Raw genomic sequence first — 24,944 nt, 5'->3', positions numbered from 1 at the left:
TTATGAAATTTAACAAAAAGGAGCACACAAAATACCAGCTCCTTTGGGACACGGCAAAGGCAGTACTCAGAGGAAAATTTATAGCTCTCAGTGCCTACAATAACAAATGGAAAAATCACAAACCAACAATTTAATGTGTCACCTTAAGCTCCTGAAAGAAGAGCAACAAGCCAACTCTAATCCCAGTAGAAGAAAGCAAATTATTAAAATCAAAGTAGAATTAAATGAAGTCCAAAAAAACTACAGAAAGAATCAACAAAACAAGGAGTTGGTTCTTTGAAAAAATTAACAAAATCGACAGACCCTTAGCAAATCTTACCAAAAAAAAGAAGGGAGCATACAGAAATAAACAAAATCACAGACGAAAATCACGACAGAAATTACCAAGATCCAGAGCATCATGAGGGAAAACTTCTCAAACCTTTACGCCAACAAATTTGAGAATCTAGAAGAATGGATAAATTTCTAGCCAATATTAACATACCCACACTGAACCAAGAAGAACTAACCCAACTAAACAGGCCTATTTCAAGCACTGAAATAGAAATGGCAATAAGAGACCTTCCGCCTAAGAAAAGCCCAGGGCCAGATGGATTCACAGCTGAATTCTATAAGGTCTTCAAAGCAGAGCTCACACCAACACTCCTCAAACTCTTCAACGAGATTGAAAACAAAGGCTCTTTGCCAAACTCATTCTACGAAGCCAGTATAACCCTCATCCCCAAACCAGACAGAGATTCATCAAAGAAACAGAACTATAGACCAATTTCTTTGATGAATACTGATGCAAAACTTCTCAACAAAATACTGGCCAACAGTCTACAAAAATTCATCAAAAAAATCATACACTATGATCAAACAGGATTCATCACAGGGAGGCAAAGCTGGTTCAACATACGCAAATCAATTAATATAATTCAACACATCAACAGGAGTAAGGAAAAATATCACATGATTGTCTCAATAGATGCAGAAAAGGCATTTGACAAGATCCAAGACCCCTTTATGCTAAAAACTCTGGAGAAACTAGGAATCCATGGATCATTTCTCAAGATAATAAAGGCTGTGTATGACAAACCCACAGCTAGTATTATACTCAATGGCGAAAAGCTAAAGCCATTCCCTCTAAAATAAGGAATGAGACAAGGATGCCCACTCTCTCCACTCCTCTTTAACATAGTATTAGAATTCCTAGCCAGAGCAATAAGGCAAGAAGCAAGCATAAAGGGGATCCAAGTAGGGAAAGAGGAAGTAAAACTTTCCCTCCTTGCAGATGACATGATCCTGTATTTAAAGAATCCTATAAACTCCACTTCCAAGCTCCTTCAGCTGATTCAAAACTTTGGCAAGGTAGCAGGCTATAAAATTAACCCTCAAAAATCAACTGCCTTCCTCTATGCCAACAGTGAAAGGAATGAGGCAACAATCAGGACAGCAATTCCTTCTGCAGTAGCCTCAAAGAAAATAAAGTACCTAGGAATTACCTTAACTAAGAATGTAAAGGACCTTTTTGATGAAAACTTTAAAACCCTGAAAAAGGCAATTAAAGCAGAACTGAGGAAATGGAAAAACCTCCCATGCTCCTGGATTGGAAGAATCAACATCATGAAAATGACAATCTTGCCAAGGGCTATCTACAAATTCAACGCAATACCCATCAACATCCCAATGGCATTCTTTAAAGAAATAGAAGAGGCAATCCAAAATTTCATATGGAATAATAAAAGACCCCGTATAGCAAAAACACTTCTTAGCAGAAAGAACAGCACCGGAGGAATTTCAATTCCAAACTTTAGACTCTATTACAGAGCTATAATTATCAAAACAGCTTGGTACTGGCACAAGAACAAGCCTGAAGACCAATGGAATAGAACTGAGGACCCAGATATTAAACCACAGACCTATGGCCACCTAATCTTTGACAAGGGAGCCAAAAAAATAGAATGGAAGAAAGCCTCTTCAATAAATGGTGTGGCAGAACTGGTTAAGCACCTGCAGAAAACTAAAGTTGGATCCTTCTTTGTCACCCTGCACTAGAATTAACTCCAAATATATCAAAGACCTTGAGATAAAAGCCGACACACTGAAAAACTTTACAAGAAGGAAAAGGAGATACACTAGGTCTCCTTGGCACAGGCTGAAACTTTCTTAATAAGGACCAAGAATCACAACAAATCAGAGAAAGGCTGGATAAGTGGGACTTTATTAAACTGCAGAGCTTCTGTATGGCAAAGGACATAGCTAGTAAATTAATTAGGTAGCCTACAGAATGGGAGGAGATCTTCACTAACCATACAATGGACCAAGGCCTCATAATATCAACAGTTCAAAAAATTGAATCCCTCCAAAACTAATCTCCAAAGAAACAACCATCCCATTAAAAGATGGGCCAAAGACTTAAAGAAAGTCTTCTCTGAAGAAGAAATAAAAATGGCCTATAGATACATGAAGAAATGCTCGACATCTCTGGTCATAAAAGAAATGCAAATCAAAACAACTCTAAGATTCCACCTCATTCCAGTTAGAATGGCCAGGATCAAGAAAACTTCAACAGATGCTGGAGGGGATGTGGCCAGGAGGGATCACTACTACACTGTTGGTGGGAGTGTAAACTCGCTCAACCACTATGGAACGTAGTATGGCAGTTCCTCAAAAGACTAAACATAGAGCTCCCTTTGACTCAGCAATTCCACTACTTGGCATTTACCCAATTGTCCAGAAACAAGGACATACTAAATCCACTAGCACAACAATGTTCATTGCAGCACTATTTACCACAGCAAAGATATGGAACCAACCCAGATGTCCCTCAGTTGATGTAGTATTTCTACACAATGGAATTCTATGCTGCTGTCAGAAAGAATGACATCACCCCATTTGTTAGGAAATGGAAAGACTTAGAAAAAAATCATATTAAGTGAAGTAAGCCAGACTCAAAGGAACATAGGCTCAATGGTTTCCCTCATTTGTTATAATCAGTACAAACCTTGGGCTCTCCTAGCAGAGATTTGCAATAGAGCAAAATCTTGATACATAAGGCCATATAGTATGACACTAACTGAAAGGACCTCTAGGATATAGAAACAAAAGCCATATAATGAGTGATTGTTGTCCTTAATGTACTATGTGATCTCTCATCTCTTTTGCTGTCCCTTGGTTATCTCATATTGTTACAGTATTTCACTTTGTTATCTGATATACTGGATATATGCGTATTTGGTTATTTGAAATTGGAAAGGAAAGGGGGGAAAACAAAATGGAGGGTGGGGAGAGGGAAATGGGGACCAAGACATGAGAAAGGGTATCAATGTATGTGAATTAATGCACCTTCTATCTGGTAAATATAATGTAAACCTTCTATTAATTACAATAAAAAATATATGAAAAAATGTAAAACAAAAAAAATTAACACAGTGTCAATACCATATTGGCAACAGCATGGGATTTTAAACATTTGTCAATTGGGCACATAATCTAAACTCATTCGGAAACTGCATGTAGTTGGCTCTTTCTTGGCTCTTTTATCTAAGCTATAAATACCACACAGAGCTGAAATGTTAAGCTCTGGGACTGAACTAGTTCTAGAAAGATCAGAAACTTGGTAGCTTTGTTGTAAGTTAAGAAAAAAAAAAAACAGAAGCAGCATTTTGAGGTCAAATCTTGAAGTCTTTCTTTAAAAAGCTAGCAACTGCATGGGGGACTCTTGTCTCAAAGACCAGCAGTCAGCAAATACACTTCACACTGTTAGGAAACTGTGCCAAGAAGGCCAGAGAAGAAAGAACAAAAACAATACCAACAAACTAAATCACCTTCAATGGAGAGCTGAAGTAGGGCACCATGGATATCAGACAAGAGCCAGGAGACAGGACAGAAACATGGAGACACATGGCATGGTGTAATGGTGCCTGAGCTGATCCAGGCCTAAATAGGGTCAAATCAGGGGGAAGGGTCACAGGAAACTCCCAGTCCCAGGCTCTGGACTGACAGGTTTAGTACCCTGTCACCCAAGTGCCCACCCTGGCCTCCAGGGATTCAGGCACACCCAGTATTTGGGAGGCAGAGGCTTCACCTCCCACCAAAATAAAGACAAGATGCCAGAACCTACCATCCACCATGTGGCCACGATGGCACTGGCCAGATATAACTGCCCTATTTCAGTCTCTGCAAAGGACATTTACATTTCTGTGAGGTCAGCAAGAAAGATGAGATGCAGGAGAGCCGAGGAGTGCATCTGTGAGCTAATCCGTGTCATCATCTGCAGGGTTCCCCTTAGACCTAGCTGAACACCCTGGTCCACATCTGCTAAGTGTAAGGGACGCAGCTCCCACTGTTCATCTCACCACCATATAAAGAAACAAGGGAGACAACTGGGAGGGTACCGACAAAAGTGTAGAGCCCTAACCACAGTGAAGCCATTTTGAATTCAGACTCCCTTTTAGTGTTTTTTCCCAAAACTCACCAACAACTAGCCACCAGGTGACAAACATCAGAGGCCTGGAGGTAATAGAGCATTGTAAATGTTTTTTCACTCCTTTATTGTTTAAACTTCTACTTATAGTCAATAAGATCATGATTTAACTAGCTTAAATGTTAACCAATCATGCAGTAGCTCAGCTGGAAACCCCCAAGACCTGATTTTGTATAAAAACCCTGCCGAGAGGATGGTCAGAGATCTCTCAACTCAGACCTGCTGCACCAATGTCAGTTATGAGTCTAGGCTCGAGCCTGCAATAAAGACTCTTGTGCTTTTACATCAGATTTGGCTTCTTGGTGGTCTTCAGGGACCCCGAATTTTGGTCACAACAAAAGGAGTAAGGAGAAAGGGATGATTGCTAATTAAACAAGAGCTTCCTTTCCTAACAGACAGGTATTTACAATTTATATTTAGTTTTCTTATGAATGCAACAAACGACTAGTTGTCTCTGTAGTGCTAGAGAAAAAATAATTTTTTATTCAACTTAAGACAGTAAGAAAAATTACCACTAGATTGCTGAAGGTTTCAATGGACAAGAGTGACCTAAGGGTAGGAAATGTATTAATCTGATTTCAACAAAAGTTCATATAGTAACAGGATGATCTTTTGGGTAGAAAGTAATTTCTCTGTTTTACACACAGCCTAGCATATCCAGGGAAGGGATTTCAGAAAAGCTTCCACAGCACTAGCATGGAAACACATTTTCCTCCCCTTTGCTAGAGGAAAGGCTGCTACTGCACAGAGCTGGAAGAATTAAGAACCGCCACCACCTCACCTCAGTAACTTAACAATAACCAGGGTATATCCTCTGAAGAACTATGTTTCAGAGAGATAGAAAGAAGCATGCATAGGAAGAGGGTACAGTCAACAGGAAACAACTCATCCAGAGTGAATCAAAAAGAATCCAAGGTCAGTGAGCCAGTTGTAAAAAACCACTCTGCAGGCTGAGAGTTTGGCCTAGTATAGAGTGCTTGCCTAGCATGCACAAAGACCCGAGTTCGATTCCTCAGTACCACATACATAGAAAAAAGCCGGAAGTGGTGCTGAGGCTCAAGTGGTAGAGCTATGGCCTTGAAAAAGTCCAAGGACAGTGCTCAGGCCCTGAGCTTGAGCTCAAGACCTGTTTACAGTGACCTGCTACAGAATTGAGGCTATCTATTCACTTCTAGTTCAAGTTTGAAAGTATCAGGATTCAGCCCAGGTTTCTAGGCCATATTATGTCCAATATCGCTGGCCTGCAGGAATGCCTTTTTGTGGGTGGTCAAGGACAATGTCATTAAAGCCTATTATTCAGCTTTTATGTGAGAAGGCTTAATGTGTCAGCTGCATTTTAATCTAAGGATTATATACCTAGCCCTCAGAAAATTCCTTTTAGAAACATCAATATGGATTTTTTTGTATTTTTTATCACAGGTCCAAATATCATTTATAAATTTAACGGTACTTTAGCACCTGGAAGAAAAGCCTTCAGCTGTGAGAAAAATAAAAAGGCAGTGACTACAGAGTTAACAAGAAAGCCAAGTTCTCTGTTGAGACCACTTAAATTTATATCACATGTTAAAATAACAGACACAAGCTAATGCTTGCTACCGCAGGCATGTGTCTGACCAGACCCTGACAGATGCTCCAAACCCTGACCGGGGTTGTTTTTAAGACATTCATAATGACTTCAGATTAAACAGACACATTCAGTTGTTCTCCCTCTTAAAATCCTAACCCAACAATCATTTCTTTCTTTTCTTTTGTCTTGTTTTTGAGACAATGTCACTATGTGGCCCAGGCTGGCCTTGGACTAACATTCTCCAGTGTAGCCTCCTAACTGCTGGGATTGCAGGCATGAACCACCATGCCTGCTTTACAATCTTTTCACTTGTATTTTTATTTTGGCAGTACTGGAGTGTAACTCATCACTTCACACAGGCAGGTGGCTCTACAACTTGTGCCCTGCCCCCTGTCCTATAGTCATTTCTTTTAATCAAACACTGGTGACTCAAATGCAAATGAAGAAACAGAAACAACAACAACAAACAATAACAATTTCTAAAACTGAAGAATTTTCAGACTGAACATGGCCACTTGGATCTCATCAAAAGAAATGAAAGTAGACTCCTAAAGAATGCTAAGATATACTAGCACATAAGCAGCAGAGGTAAGAGGATCTAGAGTTCAAGGCCAGCTTGGCTCATACAGGTAGGCCCTATTTGAAAAAAGCAGGGGTGGGAGCAGGGAAAGTGAGTTCCAGTAGCTCCCACCTGTAATACTAGCTACTTAGGAGGTTGAGATCTGAGGATCACAGCTCAAAGCCAGCCCAAAAGAAAAGTCCCAGTGAGACTCTTATCTCTAATTAACTACTCAAAAACTGAAGTGGAGCTGTGACTCAAAGTGGCAGAGTGCTAGTCTTGAGCAAAAGAGCTCAGTGACAGCTTCCAGGCCCTGAGTTCAAGCTCCACAACTAATATAAAAAGGGGGCGGGGTGGGAGGACAAGAAATAAAGTAAGTCTTTTTTAAAGTACTAAGACTCTTCTGGTGTCAACTTCTCCCTATCTCTGCTAGATGCCAGTAGACAAGGAGCAAGGCCTTTGTCATTACACAGCTCAGTGATTTCCGGCCTGGAATTCTATACCCAGACACACTATAAATTAAATATGAATGCAACCTTCTCACACACATAACAGCTCAAGTCTTATCATTTGCAATTTTTTAGGAAGGTGCCCGAAAAATGTAAAGGTAATCTGAACTAAAGGGAAGAGGGAAGCCAATACAGCAGAAAATGAAAGAAATGGTCAAATTTCCACTGAAGAGACTTGTGTAGTGTGGGGCCCAGCAGGTACAGAGCACCCTACACAAGGCTCCAGGTGAGAGCTCCTTAAGAAGATGAAACTCACACATGTTAAGTTACTGTGAGGAAAGTCAACTTGGAAAGCTATTTTGTGCAAAGAAAATTTAAAAACAAGTATTAAATTCACACATACACAAAAAAAAAACCAAAATTTGTGTATAGGAGAGTTCAGGGAGTCAAACTACACTGCAAGACACATCTGTAAATATTTACATACATGACGTTAACACCAGATAAGAAATAAGGGAAAGGATTAGCACCATGAGAGGAACAAATGACCTTAGAAAAACTACGAAACTCCATGAATGTGACAGAAATAACCAAGTAGAAGAGGCAGGACTATCTTAAGTATGACATGACATGACCAAGGTGAGTTTTCAGCCTCACCACAGCTGCCACTGATGATGTGGGTAAGAGTCTGGAAGTAAATGAGCCACATCAATGTAGAGGTGGCGTGCACACAAATCACCCTGTGTTCCATTTATATAAAGTATCCAAGGCAGTCAAATCCACAGCAGCAGAAGAGAGAAAGGCAGTCACCAGAGGAGAGTGGAGGGAGAAAAGGGGAGTTATTTTAATGGATATGATTTCTGCAAAATGGAAACATTCTGGAGGTTTGTTATAATATACTTTATACATTATATATTCTATATATTATAATAAATACAGAATATATATTGTAATATATACAGAATATATAATGTATATTAGAATATACATATGCCTATATATACATATTATTTGTGTGCATATGTGTGTACACAAGTAGATTTAACACCAGTAAATTTTTTTAACCTCAACTCAAAAACACAGAAAGGACCCATTGTAGTCCTTTCCACAGTTTCAATTCAGGACATCTGCAGAGGCTTAAATCTCCTCCTTCAGTGAGTTATCAGGAGACACTAAGTTTCAGGAACCATTGCTCTTCTTCAGGTGCCCTCTCAATCCTGAAGGCAAAGTAGCTTCCCCAGAGAAGAACGTTAGGGGTAGGGACCGCAGGCCATGGAGTGTATTTCAATACCTCTGTGTGCTTCTTACAGACAGGCAGTTTGAAGGCTGGGCTGGACACTGGCCTACTCCAGTTCACCAGTGTGTGAATGCCGAAGCCAGTGGCCACTGGGCCCAATCTGGCTGTCCGTCTGTTTCTTCCCTCATCTGCAGAATAATGACCCTGTGACTATAATTGCGATCAGTTAGGATAATCAACAACAGAATTCCATGTGGTGTCTATCCCTTAATGAATGATAAGATTTTTGTTGCTAACATCACAGAAAATAAGGTTGACCCTGTTTTCTCCACTGTAAAATGGGGTTAGCTAAGAGCAATGAAGAAACTATTTAATATTCAATCCTAGACTGTTCAGCAAACTGGAAACAGAGGAGGATTAAATCTAAAAATCTATTATGATTCTGACAATCATCTGGCAAATGTAGGATCTTTGACAGAATTATTAGCTAATTTTTACTCTCTGAGTAAGTGTTGCCATTGGAATATAAATATTATTCTAAAACCAAGTATTGGAACCAATCCTCACATACCACCACCTCCATCTAAAGAAAGAACAAAAATAATGGGCTGTGTTCAGACAACAGGTAACACTAACACTGAAGCTGAAATGATTGAAGACATGTACATGGAAAACAATTTCTTGTCAAAAGAAATTAAAAATTAAAGGCATACTTCAGATGAGTTTGTTCATTAAAGAGTGATGTAAAGTCCTTCCACATTTCAGACACAATGGCATTCATGAGGAAAGTGGGGGGAATAACTGCTCTGTAATAGCAGGGCAGTTTGTCTCAAGAAATAAAGCAAGTTTTGCAAAGACCAAATAGCACCATTGTTCCTCAAAAGCAAGAGTCAACATTGTATTTTTTGCTAAGGTTTTCCTTGCTTTTATAGTTGCATATTTTGGGGGTGGACTATAGCCTACCCACACTAATACTTTAAGTTTCCAATGTCTTCAGTCTCCAATAAATACAAAGGAAGTCATTCATTGACACTGTTGCCAAAAGAAAAAAAGCAACATGACCCTTTCCTAGATGTCTGGATCACATCAACATCTGAGTCTTAAGAGCAAGCCTCCTTCATCAAGAATGACAAAACTTTCTCAGCATTCCTGGGGGAATACTCTTAATGGGAAAATGCTGACTGCTTCTAGACAGAACTGGCTAAAGGCCTTGGAAACAATATCCTGGGATGCATGGACCTCCTCCCACCATCCAAACAGGCTCCAATCACCTTCCACCACAAAATCCCGGGAGACTGGATCTGATTATGTATTCCCTGTGAGAGAAGCCTGGATGGTACCCCAACTATGTTTCCAGCTAGTGTGAATTTCCTCTTAGGGATAGTCTCCTAAGTATACCCAAGGGCACTCTTCAAATGAGAAGCCAAAGATCAACTTACCCATAGAACAAACAGCCTCTTTTATAAACTAAGATCTTTCCATAAAAGTTCTACTCTGTAGGGAGATTTTCCTCTCTGCTTCCTTCATTTGTCATTAATTCAAATAACCCATAATCTTGACATAGAGGTAAGTATGGGGACAATAAAAAGTCAGAACTGGACAGTGCTGGCCCTTACAGCCCATGTGATTCAGGACTTTCTTGACTATCAAAGAACTGGCCAGGGAATTTATTCCTCTGATGCCTGGACTGTTTTAAATGTCAAGTAAGAAGGGGTAAGGAGGTGAGCAGGCACAAGGTGCTGTTACAATTACCCTGTTAAGCATCCATTACTATGACCCTTCCCAGAACCCTGTGAGGTAAATACCTTTACTCATTATGCAGTTGAAGAAACTAGGGTATAACAAGGTTAAATAATTTCTCAGAGCCCCAGAATTTATGTTGTGAATCACCTCAGTAGTCTGTCTATCTATCTTCAAAGGGAAACCAGAGAATATGCCTGAAAATACCTGGCAAACAATGCAAAGATACACTCATGATAATTTTTATCTCAATCAGTGAACCTTTTGGTATTCACCATCCTGCTGGTAACTGATTTACCTCTTGAGGGACCCACATCCTACTGTCCATCAATCAGTCCCTCAGCCAAAGATCTGCAGAGCTCAGGCTGTACACATATGACCTGGGCCATCCAATCACAACACGCCAAATACCCTAGCCACACTAACTGTGACTGGTAGAAGCTAGCCATGAGCAACGGGGATATGCAAAGAAAACCCAAAATGGAAAATTCTAGAAGGCTATCTACATTTGGGAGGAATATCATATAGCAGGGAGATAGGAACAGCAAAACTTGGAGAAAAGATCACAAAACCTATAAGAAGAAAATAAAACACTGTACTCTAAATAAAAATTCCAACACAAGTTACCTCCTACAATAGGCTAGACCTAGGGATAGAAATACTCACTGGCAATCTCAGTAAGTATTCAAACCCCACAGGCTAATGTTCACACCCTAGAGAAAAAGCACTTTCAATCTATTCAAAGTGCATTTGTAAACAAGTACTTAAACCTTTCTTTTTTTCTGAAAAGCATTAACTCCTTACTTGGACTACAGAAGAGAAAAAAGAAAATAGACTTATTATATCAGTGCCTCCATTTTGTATTTGTCTTCCATATAAGCTATTCTCTCCCCAGTCACCTTGCAATCACCCTGAGTTTCAGGAAAGGCAAACTGATCAATAATATCTTTATGACAAGGGACTGAAACTACCCCTAAGTAATAGCAGTCTTGCAGGACAAACCATCACCCTCCCGATGAGGACAATTTGGTTCCCATGAGCTGAGCAACATCTCCAAAACTTGGGAGAGCCACAACTAACACAATAGCCAACCAGGCCACACCTCAATGTTTAAATTACACATGACTTTTACCCTGCCCCATCTTCCTCTATTTAAATCTAATGCTCATGTCTGTACCCCAAGGCAGCTGAAGATAAAGTGCTGTCATCCCATGTCAAGATGTGTTACAAAATGTCCTTTCTCTGTCCTTTGGCATGCCTCTTCATTTGGAATACTGGGCTGATTTCGAAGGCCTGATATATTCCTTGGTCAAGCATTAGAGTGCCAACTGTAAGAGCGAGCAGTAAGCCAGACCAGTTCAAGACCCTAAGTTAAACTTGCAGTACTATCACAGTCCCCCCACCCAAGTAATTTTTTTGCCAGTCCTGGGCCTTGAACTAAGGGCCTGGCCACTGTCCTTGGGCTTTCTTAAGGCTAGATCTCTACCACTTGAGACACAGCACCATTTCTGCCTTTTTTTTGTCTATGTATGTGGTACCGAATCGAACCCAGGTCCTCGTGCATGCTAGGCAAGCACTCTACCACTAGGCTAAACTCCTGGCCCAACACCCAAGTAATTTTGATCTCATTATATCAGGAAGACTGATGCAATTAGGAATGCTGATCAGTACAGGGTAAAAATCATCATCTAACCCTCTGACCCAATTGTGAAACCAATTGTGACCCAATTGTGAAATTGTGGGCAGACAGATGACAAGAAAGGAAAAAAGCAAAATAATAAGCCATGCTTTTAATTACTCATATTTGAATATAGAACAAGTTCCATGCTTCCATACTCAGATATTGCTCATATCAAATTAATTCATATTGCTTAGGCAATGATTAAATATTCTTTTAAAAAAAATGTTTTTCACCAGGCACTGGTGGCTTACACCTGTAATCCTAGCTATTCAGTAGGGAAGTCCATGAGACTCATCTCCAATTATCCACCAGAAAACTGTAAGTGGCACTATATCTCAAGTAGTAGAGTGCTAGCCTTGAGCAAAAGAGCTTAAGGACATTACTCAGGCCCCGAGTTCAAACCAATGACCAATCAAAAACAAAAAGTGTTTTTTCCTTACTGAAAAAACTCATAGCTTTTGCTTGCTAGGCAGGTGTACTACCACAGGGGCACACCTCCAGTCCTTTAAAAAAAAATAATGAGACTTTTGGGCTGCAGGTATGGCTCAGTTGGTGAAGCACTAGCCAATGAACGAAAATATCAGGCACAAGTTCGAGTTCTGGTCTTAGACCAAGAAAAATGTAATCTGACACTATTGTTCACCTAAACTGTGAAAGAAACATAACTCAAAAGTATACCCTTTAATAGAAAATGTTACAGTAGCGTTCAGGAGGCAGAGTCAAAAGTATCACAAGTTTAAAGCCAGCATGAGCTATATAGCAGCTTAATTAAATTATTCTATGTCATAGTTTATAAACTCCCTAAAATGCCTCAAGGGAAAAATGTCATTATTTTTAGGAACTACATCCCCTCAAATTTAGATGTAAATGCATAATGTTTGTAACTTGCTTTCACATATTTCAGCCAAAAGGGGAAAAAAGGTACAAACCAACAAAAAAAAATGTAGCAAAGTGATAACAGCTATTAAATCTAGGTCATATATATACAGAGGAATTCTGTTAACCTCCATAGGTTTGGAAAAAACAATTGTAGTCAAGAGATTCACAGAAATCTTTGCTTACCTTTCTAGTGGATGGCTGTCTTCCTTTTACTCAAAACTGAATGGCCAAATATGCCTGGAGGCAAATTTAGGGATCTCTCATGCTGCCTTCACCCTGCAAGGAGCAAAACTACATGTCAAAAAGGGCTTTAATCATTATTAATGCTATTTCCACTAACAAAATGTATTTGATTTATAGGAAGCCTCTAGACTGAAATACTGGTATAAATTTTTTCAAACAGGATAAAGAGTAAAAAATATATTGTAAGTGAAGGAACTTCTGAAGCAAAGAAACCACTCCAAAAGTAAGAGGTTTTTTTTCTGTATTGGCTTTTATAAGAGCACCATGATATTTTCATATATAGAGAGAAAGAGAGACATATATATATATATATGTCTATCTATATAGAGAGAAATCATTGCCTATATTAAATTAATATATCCATCATCTCACATGATGAGAAGTTAACATGTGCTCTCTTAGCAAATTTCTAACACTCAATATATTGTCATTAACTATAGTCATTAAGCCCAGTCTTCCATGAATAAGGTCTCCATCTCAGGCTGAACATATGGTTGAGTTTCTCATAATTCAGTCATTTCAGGGTAGTAACAGGTTCAAACATCCATTTAGACAAAATTTAGACCTGGACCTGCCTGACCGTGGACTTCTAAGGCCATTATACAAGGCACCTGTATGTTCTCTTAAAACCACAAGGAAACTGCTACACTGCCTCAAACCCTTTCAGCAATACTTGCAGTTACGTACTGCAACACAAGGTGCCATCATGCCTGACAGGCATATCCACAGTGCTACCACTGCACCACTTTTGGATTATCTAGTAGGTCTGGTTCTCCCTACAGCCCTGTGAGTCAAGCAAGTTTACAGATCCCAAATTCCAGAAAAGGCACACAAGTTTCAAAGACCATTTATGACAAGGGTATTCAACTGGAAAGCAAGAGAAATGAAACTCCTGCTTATGGTTTCTGACTGCAGGCTCAGGGTTCATCTCACTGCATATGACATGTACACAACATGATGCTCTCCTGGAAACCAACCCCAGAACCAAACAGCCAAATAATACATTCACCTGAGTGACAGGGCAGATGCTGCAGTTTGTTCCCTGAGAGTATACATTCATAATTATTGTTAACAGTACCATTAATACTATAATTACTACCAATTACTATAATTACTAATTATAGTTCCCATGTAGTCACAATAATGTTTGCTATGTTTTGGCATTATATATAAATATATATATGTACTTACATTTTTTCCTACTCCTATCCCAAAAGAGTACTGTTGGCTAAATAAAACAACAAGTATTACTTCATACCATTGGTGATTTTATCATTGCTATATCCAAAGGTAGTGAGTCCTTGATGTTGAGAACTTGCTTTTCAATAAATGCAAATTACAATACAACCCAATCATACAATATAGTATAGCACAAACCCAGCTCCACAAATAAGGACAAGAGCAGTGCCAAAACTATAAAGAAGAATGCAGTGTTTGCATGATGGCCTACAGGAGTCCTTCTGTTAATCCACATACTTGTACACATGTAGAAGTTTAACGAGCAAGTGCTGGCTCACAAAAGGCTCAGAAAAGCCAGTCAGAGAAAGGCCTCATATCTAAAATAAATCAAGAGCTAAAAAAATATTGAATCACCCCAAAACTAATCTTCAAAGAAACAACCATCCCATTAAAAGATGGCCTGAAGATTTAAAGAGAGACTTCTCTGAAGAAGAAATAAGAATGGCCTATAGACACATGAAGAAATGCTCAACATCTCTGGCCATAAAAGAAATGAAAATCAAAACAACTTTGAGATTCTACCTCACTCCAGTTAGAATGGCCATTATTAAGAAAACTAATAACAACAGATGCTGGCTGGGATGTGGCCAGGAGGGATCACTACTACACTGTTGGTGGGCGTGTAAACTCATTCAAACACTATGGAAAACAGTATGGAGGTTCCTCAAAGACTAAACATAGAACTCCTCTATGACCCAGCAATTCCAGTACTTGGCATTTACTTAATCAACCAGAAACAAGGACATACTAAATCCACTAGTATAATGATGTTCACTGCAGCACTTTTTACCATAGTGAAGATATGGAACCAACCCAGATGCCCCTCAGTAGATGATTGGATCAACAAGATGTGGTATTTATACACAATGGAATTCTATGCTGTCATCAGAAAGAACAGTATCACCCCATTTGTAAGGAAATGGAAAGACTTGGGAAAAATCATATTAAGTGAAGTAAGCCAGACCCATAGGAACATCTCAATGATTTCCCTCATTTGTCATAAGTACAAACCATGGACTCTCCTAGCAGAGGATTACAATAGCTCAAAACCTAGATACACAAGGCCATATAGGATGAGGCTAAATGAAAGGACCTCCAGGATATGGAAACAAGAGCCACATAATGTGTGACTGTTGCTCTTAATGTACTAGGTTATTTTTTGTCTCTTTTGTTGTCCTTTGGTTATTCTCATATTGTTACTGTATCTTACCTTGTTATCTGGTATATTGTATATAATTATTTATTTGAAATAGGATAGGGAAGGGGGAAAAGATGAGGGGGGGGTGGGGGAGGGAAACGGGGACAAAAACATGAGAAGGGGTATCAAGGTGTGAGAAGTAATGAACCTTCTAACTGGCGAATATAACTGTAGCCCTTCTATTAATTACAATAAAAAAATTTTTTTAAAGAAAAGCCAGTCAGAGAGCCCCTGAACCTGGTTTTCAGTTTTGTCTTATTACTTGTTAGCTTGAATACAAAGCTAAGATCTTCTCTGGGAGACTGCCTCTCTTGGTGGTTGGAACACCTGTTCCAAGGATACTGACATCTGCAAAGCAGAAACAACATGATTCACAGGCTCACAAACAGGGGTACTTGAACTCTTAGTAATACTTACCAAGCAGTCCTGCTCACAGCTACACAAAACTAAGGACAAACAAATGATGTACTTCCAGAAACTTGAATCTCACTCGAAGATTTTTGGTGAGGGAAGGTTAAACAAATGAACTAATAACTTCAAAGCTGTTAATACTAAGACAAATATACATCATGGAGTAGAATGCAATTATTTATGAATTTTAAGGTCAAACAAAAATCCTTACTTGCCTAGGTTTTATAACAACTGATAGCCAGTATCCAAGATGGAAGTTATCCTAATTATTTATGGGTTGAAATAGTGATTCCCTTTCCACACTGAGTCATGCAAACACGTCTTACTATGCTGTGGAAGTGGAGAAGTGAGATTACAAGGGATCAAAGGAAGTTGTGACTAATGTCTCCATCCTGTCTTGGGAGGCAAAAGGCTAGCCATCATGACGTAAAGGTAGTCAAGAAGCTCAAGAGAGGGGTACCCATGCAACAGCCTGCAGGGGAACGACCCTGGTGAGGTCCTCCAGCCGTCCTAAGTTCTACTGCAATATCACAGAGGACTCAAGTCACAACATTCCAGCTAAGCTGCTCCCAATTTATTGACCCACACTCAGAAACTATGTGAAGTAATATTATTTTGAAACTCTTAAGGCCTGCGTTATTTCCACTCACTTTTATCAGTTCAGCCACACCATTTCTATACCTTTTTGCTGGTAAGTGGAGATACTGGAGATAGTAGTTTCACAAACTTGCCTTTCTGGGCTAACGTCAAACCATGACTGTCAGACCACACCCTCCTGAGTAGCCAGGATTACAGTCAGGAGCCACCAGCATTCAAATTTAGTTTGTTCTTGTTTGGGGAAGTTTTATGTGGGTATGTGTCCTTTCTGATTGCATTTCCCCCACTCATTTTTCAATACCACCAAGTTTCACCACAGCCTGAATTTTGAGTCAATCATTCCTTTGTTCCTCTTTATGGTCTTACCACATGTAGTTGTGCTTTGTCTAACTTAAGTGTAAGATAAATGAAACCATATTGGATAGATTCTTCTGAGACTTGCCTCTTTCCTTAAGACTTTGATTGGAAGATCTATCCCTATTGACTCACATGACTATAGTTCCCTTCTTCTTTTTCACCAGTATAAAGTTCATACTTGGAGAACATACCCACCATTCCCAGCTCTATTCTATGCTAAGGATCCTCTGGAGCATTTCAGGGTTTTTTCTTTTTTCTATTTTGAATAATGGTGCCATTTATATTCCAGTGCTTATTCCCGGATATACACAGGCAAGTTTCTGTAGGGTGTATACCTAAGAGAGGAAAACTGGCCTTAGGACTGCACATGTTCAACTCCTCAAAGTAATGCCGAACTGTTTTCCAAAGTGGTTGTGTACAATTGACTCTTTAGCCGCCTTTCCAGTCTCTCTCCAAGTAAGAGGCAGGCTTGTTTTGCTAATTACAAGGAAAGCTTCAGCCAACAAAAGGGAAAGCTTTTCCCCTTTGCAGCATCCCTATTGCAAATAAATAGTACTCCAAAGCAGTGACCCGGACAGCTGGAACACATTAGTCACAGGACATCAGCATAGACTTCAGAATAATGATGCAGACCCAGCCAGCAACACACACTGCCCACGGGCACAAGGCAGATTTGACTTCTAGTCTGATAGAAAATTCAGAGCCAATTTTCTTCTTGATGGATTTGTATACTGATGCTCCAACCACTACTTTCATCTTAAAGACTGAAAAAAAAAAAAAAAGAACTGGCATCATCATAGCCAAACTCAAGATGAAAGCAGAAGAGCAAATCATCTCCATAAAGTGATGGAGATGATTTTTTTAACCAGAAGCATGTTATGCTCTTTATGTTTTCATCTGTAGAGTGAAAGTGCTCTATATGGTAACTGATTTTGTTGTTTGTTTTGTTTTTTGCTTTGGGGGGATTTTTTGCCAGTCCTGGGCTTGGGCTCAGGGCATGAGCACTATCTTTGGGTTTTCTCAAGGCTAGCACTCTACCACTTGAGCCACAGCACCACTTCTGGCTTTTTCCTATGTATGTGGTACCAAGGAATCAAACCCGGGTCTTCATGCATGCTAGGCAAGCACTCTAACAGTAGGCCAAACTCCTAGCCTGATAACTGATTTTGTTTTTAACAATACTACAAAAAAAAAAATCTTTACAAAAAGATACAACAAAACCTATAATCAGTTTAACCCAACTTATTAAGTAGTAATAGTAATTGTTATGATAATTCAAACTGTACCATAATTAAAAGGTGACAGCAAATGTTTCTAATTAAACACAAATGAGCTACTCAGGAAGCTGAAATCTGAGGATCATGGTTCAAAGCCAGCCTGCACAGGAAAGTCCATGAGACTCTTACCTCTAATTAACCCCAGAAAACTGGAAGTAAAGCTGTATCTCAAAGTGGTTGAGTGCTAGCCTTGAGCAAAAGGTATCAGGAATAGGGCCAGGAATTTGGCCTAGTGGTAATTCTTGCCTAGCATGCACAAATACCTGGGTTTGATTCCTCGGTACCACATACATAGAAAAATGCCGGAAGTGGTGCTGAGGCTCAATTGGTAGAGCTCTAGCCTTGAGAAAGTCTAAGGACGGGGCTCTGGTCCTGAGCTCAAGCCCAGGACTGGCAAAAAAAAGAAAAAGAAAAAGGTATCAGGGACAGTATCAGACCCCAAGTTCAAGCCTCATGACCAACAAAAAAAAATCAAAATTAAAAAAACACAAACAATAAGAAATTCTTATTCTCGAGCAGGCAGGAAAGAAATGCTGTAAATTTCAAAGAGAAAGAAACAATATCACTAAAATGTGTCCTAGTAGGGCCATTTCAAGGCAATTTCTTAGCAACTATTTCAATTCAATTGTGTCTTGAGGTAGAGAGAAACTTTGTCATGCCCATTTTGCAGAAAGAGGATAGTGAGGTAAAGAAAGTAATCATGCACAGTCACATGGTTGTTGAGTCACAGAAGCAGGATCTGAATCCAAGAAGTTATTCCAGAGAACATGTTCTTAATCATTATTCCAGGTATCTTCTCAGTGAGAAGACCAGGTAAGTTGTTCACAAAACAACTGCCAACTCCTAAGCATCTACATAGGCTAATTATTGGTCAAGTATCTGATCTCCTTGCTTCAAATTTTCCCTACAACTCTACTAGAAAATGTATTATGTTTCTATTATACAGCTGAAGAAATTGGCTCTGCAAATTCAAAAAATTTGGCTAGAAACACATAACCATTAAGATAAAACTGAGACATTGCTTGAAACTCTTAACTTCAAAATGCATTTTCTGTCTATAATGGATCTTCTAGACAATACAACAGTACTTGATCTCAGGGCAAGTGGTAGGCAAATGTTAACTCTAATCCCTAGAAACAGACCCATAAAGGAAGCAGATGCCATGTTGAGTGGTAAAGCCATGCCAGCCTTCATGGTAAGTGAGCATGTGGCAGCAGCAACAGCATATCCTTCTGTAAGTCCACAGGGCTCAAAGAAGGGGCTCCATACCACCACAGTACGGGCTCATACCGGACAAGTGAGACTTCCTCTACAGCATAATGGGAATATCTTATTCCAAAGAGTAACTGTGAGGATTACACACTTAATAGGCACTTGACACAGAGCAGGCATTGGATTTGCTTACAAAATTTCAGTTAAAAAAATATGATCAAACTATCGAGTAGAAAATAGCAAGGAACTGATTTTAAATACATATTCCCATCCATGAAGCCACACACATTTCAGAATAAATGATTTGATGATTTTTAAAAGGCCATATTTGTATCACAATCTTTTTACTAATATTATGACTCCCTAGCTCTATCCTATCCTAAACAGAATAACCTTGCCAACTAGAACAACCCTTTATGATATTAGTAAAAGTTAGACATTTTTATGCAGACACTGAAGTTGGAATGAACTCAAAGTAAAACATTTGGCTCATTTTCACTTTTCTGTGACTGACTTTAGAAAATCATAAGCACTCATTTAAAAAAGCAACATCTTTTCAAAGTATTTCTACTTTTCTGGCAATCATCCAAGTCATCTGGGCAATAAAGAAAGAAATTTGATTAAGTGACTAGTAAATGACAATTAAAAGAATACCAACAGTAAGAACTAGAGTTAGAGTTCCTCTATAGCAACCCTTCACCATACCTATAATTAGCTTATTTCATGTATGAAATGTGAATTTAGGAACAAAGCACTGAGTTAGTGTCAGGAATCTCCATGGTAACTAGTGCTTTTTGCATGACTGAGTCTCAAATGCTAAGGGAAAGAAGCCAGTCTGAAGTATTTATGGTCTGTATAATTCCACTATCAAGACAGAACAGATCAGGAGTTTAGAAGAAAGAATGTTCAGCTACAAGTAAACACCAGAGAAACAGAAAGGTCACTGAACTGTTCTTAGGTTGTACTGGGGGTTACATGAACTAATCCATACAATGAAATTCACAACCTGCTTCAACTCTCTGTGTCCTTGCAAAGTTGTAGGTTGAGCCCTCATCTCCAAAGGAATGATATTTGAAGATGGGACCATTAGAACAGTATTAGGTCATGATGAGATCAGTGTCCCTATAAAGAAAAACAGGAGAGGTAAGAGATGGTCTCTCTGCTATGTAAAGAAGCATCAGCCTATGAACTAAACATGAATCTTACCACAATCCAACTGTGCTAGCTGGCTCCCTGATCTCAGAAGTCTAGCCTACCAAACTGTAAGAAAGACATATTTGGATTTTTTTAGCCATACATTCAGTGGTATTCTTGTTAAATTTCAAACTAAGACATAACTATATACCTCCAAAAGTGAATTTTACTGCTGATAAATCTTTTTTACTACTAAAATATAGCATTTAACACTTAGAGCTAGGTACAGCAGTGTGCACCTATAAATGCATGCTGAAAAGGCTAAGGCAAAAGGATTACAAGTTAAAAGCCAGCCTGGAATACATAGTAAGTTCGAAGCCATCCTGAGTTATACAGACTGATTCACAAACATACAAACATTCACACACACACACACACACACACATATTCAGAGAGAGGCCAAACAGAACAGCATAGAGGATCAAGACACTGAATGAGGCAAGCTAAGCTACACAGTGAGTCCCTGGCTTAAAAACTAAAAAAAAAGAAAAGGGAAAAGTCAGAAAGAATAGGTACATCTTGATGAATAATTAGATATGTAAGAAATGAAAAATGACAGCCAAGTGGTTTTGAAGTCCTTACTAAAGCAATAATGGTGGGAGACAGGAGACTCTCAGAAGTGAGAAGTCAGCAGTTACTCTGAGAGGTGCTACAGGGTCAGGAAGCTTGGTTTCTAATCCAAGTCCATCAAGCAAGTGATTGTGCAATGTCCCTAAAATGAGGCTATAAAGTAAATTATCTTGAGGGTCTTCTCCTACAATAAATATGCTAATCAACTTGCCTTCCAGCTATTAAATCTAGAAAGACAGTAGGACTGAGAAGTACAAATATCCAATTACAAGAAAAAAGAAATCATCTGTAAAAATGCTGTAAGAAGATAAAGGAAAAGGTTTTATCTGTATGACTAGAAGAGGACAGTGTTAGAAGGGGCTAACAGCAGATAAGGATAAGAGAGGTGGGGGGGAGGAAGACTGAGAATAGCTCAAACATCAAATTCATTAAGAACAAGTGGACACAATAGAACTATTCAGATTTTCAAGATATCTACAGAAGGTACTTGCCCCACAAATGGAGGAATGAAGAGGGCACCACCCACGATGTGAAAGCTGTCCAAACATTTTCGATGTGTCCTGGTTGGTTTTGCCCTTGTGTTCAATCTCATTCTGCCTTCACCTTTGGTATTTGGAACATAGAACTGAATAAAACACATAGGAATAATTTCCCTGCAAAGGCTCAGTTTCAGATGATGCAGTGTCTAAAATTCATAAGTACTAGAAATTAAAAGTCTGACCATTAAGTACTTTTTTTTTTGCCAGGCTTGGGTCCTGAACTCAGGGCCTAGACACTGTCTTTGGGCTTTCTCATGGCTACTGCTGGCACAGAAGAGAAAGGAGAAGTGGGGGGAAGGAGGAGGGAAGGAAGGAGGGGAGGGAGGGAGAGAGAGAGAGAGATTGAGAGATTGAGAATGTGTTGAGCATAAGCAAATGCACCTGACTGGCACTGTTTACAACCATACTTAATCATATCTGATTCTTATCAGGCCTATATAAAAGTATAAAATCTTTCACTTATATGTTTACAAAACAGAAAGTGAGACTCAACTCCCTATGTCTCTGCATAGGGAGAAACACACTGCAGAAAGTATCTGCAGCATGCTGCAGAAGGATGAGAGTGGACCATAACAAACCACTAGACCACCACTTGGACAGGGAAAGAGAATAGGCTAATCTAATAGCTTCCATACCACACAGATCTGGGGGGGTGGGATGAAAACTCAGGAGTGCTTGTATACCAGAACCTCAGCCTCCTTCCTGATTATCATCCCTCAACAGAAAGTCCAGAGCTGCTGCAGTCAGCCAAGCTTACAGATAAGCATGCCACTTAGTTCCTATCTGCACATCCAGAAAGGGTTCTGATGGGAATTTAAGCAGCTCAGACTGAACTGAAGAGCCAAGCACTGTTGCCAGATTTTCCCTCTACTGACAGCAAGAGCTATCAATGCAAAAGATATGAAAACAGCAGGCTGTTTTCCAACCATCCTGACCAGCTTCACTCAAGACTGCTGCCAAGTTTTCTGGTGAGACTGCCCTGAAGTGTTATAAAACTGCTCTCTGGACCTCAGGCAACACTAATGCTTTCTGCCAAACACTGCTGAAAGGGTTTGATGTGGGTGAGGTGGGAATTTCCTTGACTAAACTGAGTTAAACTGATCCATCACAAGAAGGCACATCTTTTTAAAAAGCACTTTATTGTTTAAAATGTTTTTACAATGGGCAAAACCTAGATACATAAGGCCATATAGGGTGAGACTAAATGAAAGGACCTCCAAGATATAGAAACAAGAGCCATATAAAGTATGACTGTTGTTCTTAATGTACTATGTTATTTCTCATCTCTTTGGTTGTCCCTTGGTTATCTCATATTGTTACAGTATCTTACCTTGTTATCTGATATATTGTATATATATTTGTTTGTTTGTTTGAAATAGGATAGGGAAAGGAGAAAAACAAGATGAGGGGCAGGGGTAGGGGGAGGGAAATGGGGACAAAAACTTAAGAAGGGTTAGCAATGATTGTTAAGTAATGTACCTTCTATCTGACGAATATAATGTAACCCTTCCATTAATTACAATAAAAAATATTTTTAAAAAACTTACTGAAAGATGTTTAACTCAAACAGACTTCTGTAAACCCATGTTCACACCAGTCTAAGAGTCCACCAATGGCTGAACAAAGCATGGTACAATACATATAAATAGGATATCATAATAAAATATTATCCTTTAAAAAAGAAGGAAATCCTAAAATATGCTGCACAATGTACTAACCCTAAAAGCAGGATGCTAAGGCAAACTCATAGGAACGAGAACTATAGTTGCTAGGGGAGAATGGGACATGTAGACAAGTGTGTACAGACAGAATTTCAGCTTGAATAGTGTAAAAGTTCTGGAGACAAATAGCAGTTATGGTTGCACAATAATATGAACATGTTTAATGTCACTGATTATGTATTTTCAAAATACTTAAAAACTGTTCAAAATAACTTTATGTAGTGTATGCATGTGCTGGACCTGGTGCTTGAACTCAGGGCTCAGAGTTGTTTTGTGCTCAACGTTAGTGCTCTACCACTTGAGTCACAGCTCTACTTCCAATTTTTTTTGCAACTAACTGGGAACAGTTTGGGGTGGCTTTGAATTGTGACCCTCAGATTTCAGCCTCCTGAACATCCAGGACCACATGTGTGAATCGAACCACCAGTACCCTGCTCTAAAATAGTAACTTTTAGGTACATATATTTTATTGTATTTTCAAAAATAAAAAATATTTATGGGACCAGGAGTCTGGCCTAGTGGTAGAGTGCTTGCCTAGCATGCACGAAGACCCAGGTTCGATTCCTCGGTACCACATATATAGAAAAAAAGCCAGAAGCTGTGCTGAGGCTCAAATGGTAGAGCTCTGGCCTTGAGAAAGCCCAAGGACAGTGCTCAGGCCCTGAGCACTAGGACTGGCAAAAAAAAAAAAATTGTACATTTTTAGTTTTATTTTATCTGTAATTACTTGTACTAAAGCAGTTGCCATTCAACAATGAAATTTGTACTTTCTAAAGGCAAATTATAGACAAATATTCTGTCATAACAATCTATATTTTAAAATATAAAATTAAATGTTATATTTAAAAACCATACTCCCCCTTGGTCTTGGAAGAATCTTACTAAATAATCTAGAATGGTCACCAATTCAGAATCCTCCTGTCTCAATGTCTCCTGCATGCTGAAATTATAGTTATATGACACAAAACTCAAGTTGCATACTCGTATGTAGAGTACATTTAAGAATCTATCAAAGTTCTCCTCAGTTTCTACACTTAGGCAAAATCTGATCTTCAGCTTCAATCTAGAAAGGCAAACAGTAAAATGATTTCTTTAAATGTCGCTACTGGGTAATCACGACATCAGTAATACAGAGCACCAAATTTTAATGTGAACTGTTAGCATCCCAAGACTCATTTTCAAAGGCCAAATGGGCATTGGCAGATGTATCCTAGAATAAAGAAAACCTCTACCAGCTAATGGCAAACAATGCCTTCAAACAAAAAGACCCTGTCAGGCACTTGCATGTTCAAAGATAGTGGAACATCTTTGTTGGCTATACAAAGATAGGATGGATTGTTATTCTGTATTTTGAAAGTCTGCTTGAGTAACAGAGAACTCTGTGCTTTGCAGATAACAGCACTAACACAGAATGCTTCTTAATATCAAAGAGCAGATTTATAGTCGATTACTGCTTCCAGGAAAATAGTCAACAGTGGACACTGAAGAGCCCTGAGAAAACAAACATTTCCCACAAGTTTCTGCTGTAAAGATGCTCTGCCATTCTCCTCCAGGGAAATGCTGAAATCAGTGTGCAAGCAGTGAGAGCTGAGATACAGATTCAGGAAACGGCTCTGCTATCTTGAAAGGTATTACAGCACTCTTGTCACACTTCCAGAGCCAAGGCTGAATGGTGCATTTTTCTCTCAACTGGTTTTATAAACCAACAACAAAGAAGAGGAGGAGGAGGAGGAGGAGGAGGAGGAGGAAGAGGTGATGGTGATGGTGATGGTGATGGTGGAGGAGGAGGAAGTGTATTCTTATTTC

The 24,944-nt window shown here is 39.2% G+C and overlaps 1 protein-coding gene across 16 annotated transcripts in view; it reads right to left on the bottom strand.

The window, feature by feature from the left end:
* The window catches only part of Sgms1 (sphingomyelin synthase 1), a 244,916-nt gene that overhangs the window by 205,258 nt on the left and 14,714 nt on the right, over nt 1-24,944 (bottom strand). For 13 of the 16 annotated variants that reach the window (XM_090346337.1, XM_090346335.1, XM_090346339.1 and 10 more), the window contains one exon: nt 12,764-12,856. The gene's annotated coding sequence lies outside the window, so the exon portion shown is untranslated. Of the gene's footprint in view, nt 1-8,334; nt 8,485-12,763; nt 12,857-24,944 lie in introns of all 16 variants that reach the window. The other 3 variants (XM_090346330.1, XM_090346342.1, XM_090346334.1) reach the window with 2 other exon arrangements.

This window comes from Megascapheus bottae, chromosome 15 (assembly GCF_031878675.1).
Source record: "Megascapheus bottae isolate mThoBot1 chromosome 15, mThoBot2.hap1, whole genome shotgun sequence".
NCBI lineage: Eukaryota > Metazoa > Chordata > Mammalia > Rodentia > Geomyidae > Megascapheus > Megascapheus bottae.
The sequence above is the reverse complement of the archived record's forward strand: the minus strand, read 5'-3'. Positions and strand labels throughout refer to the sequence as shown.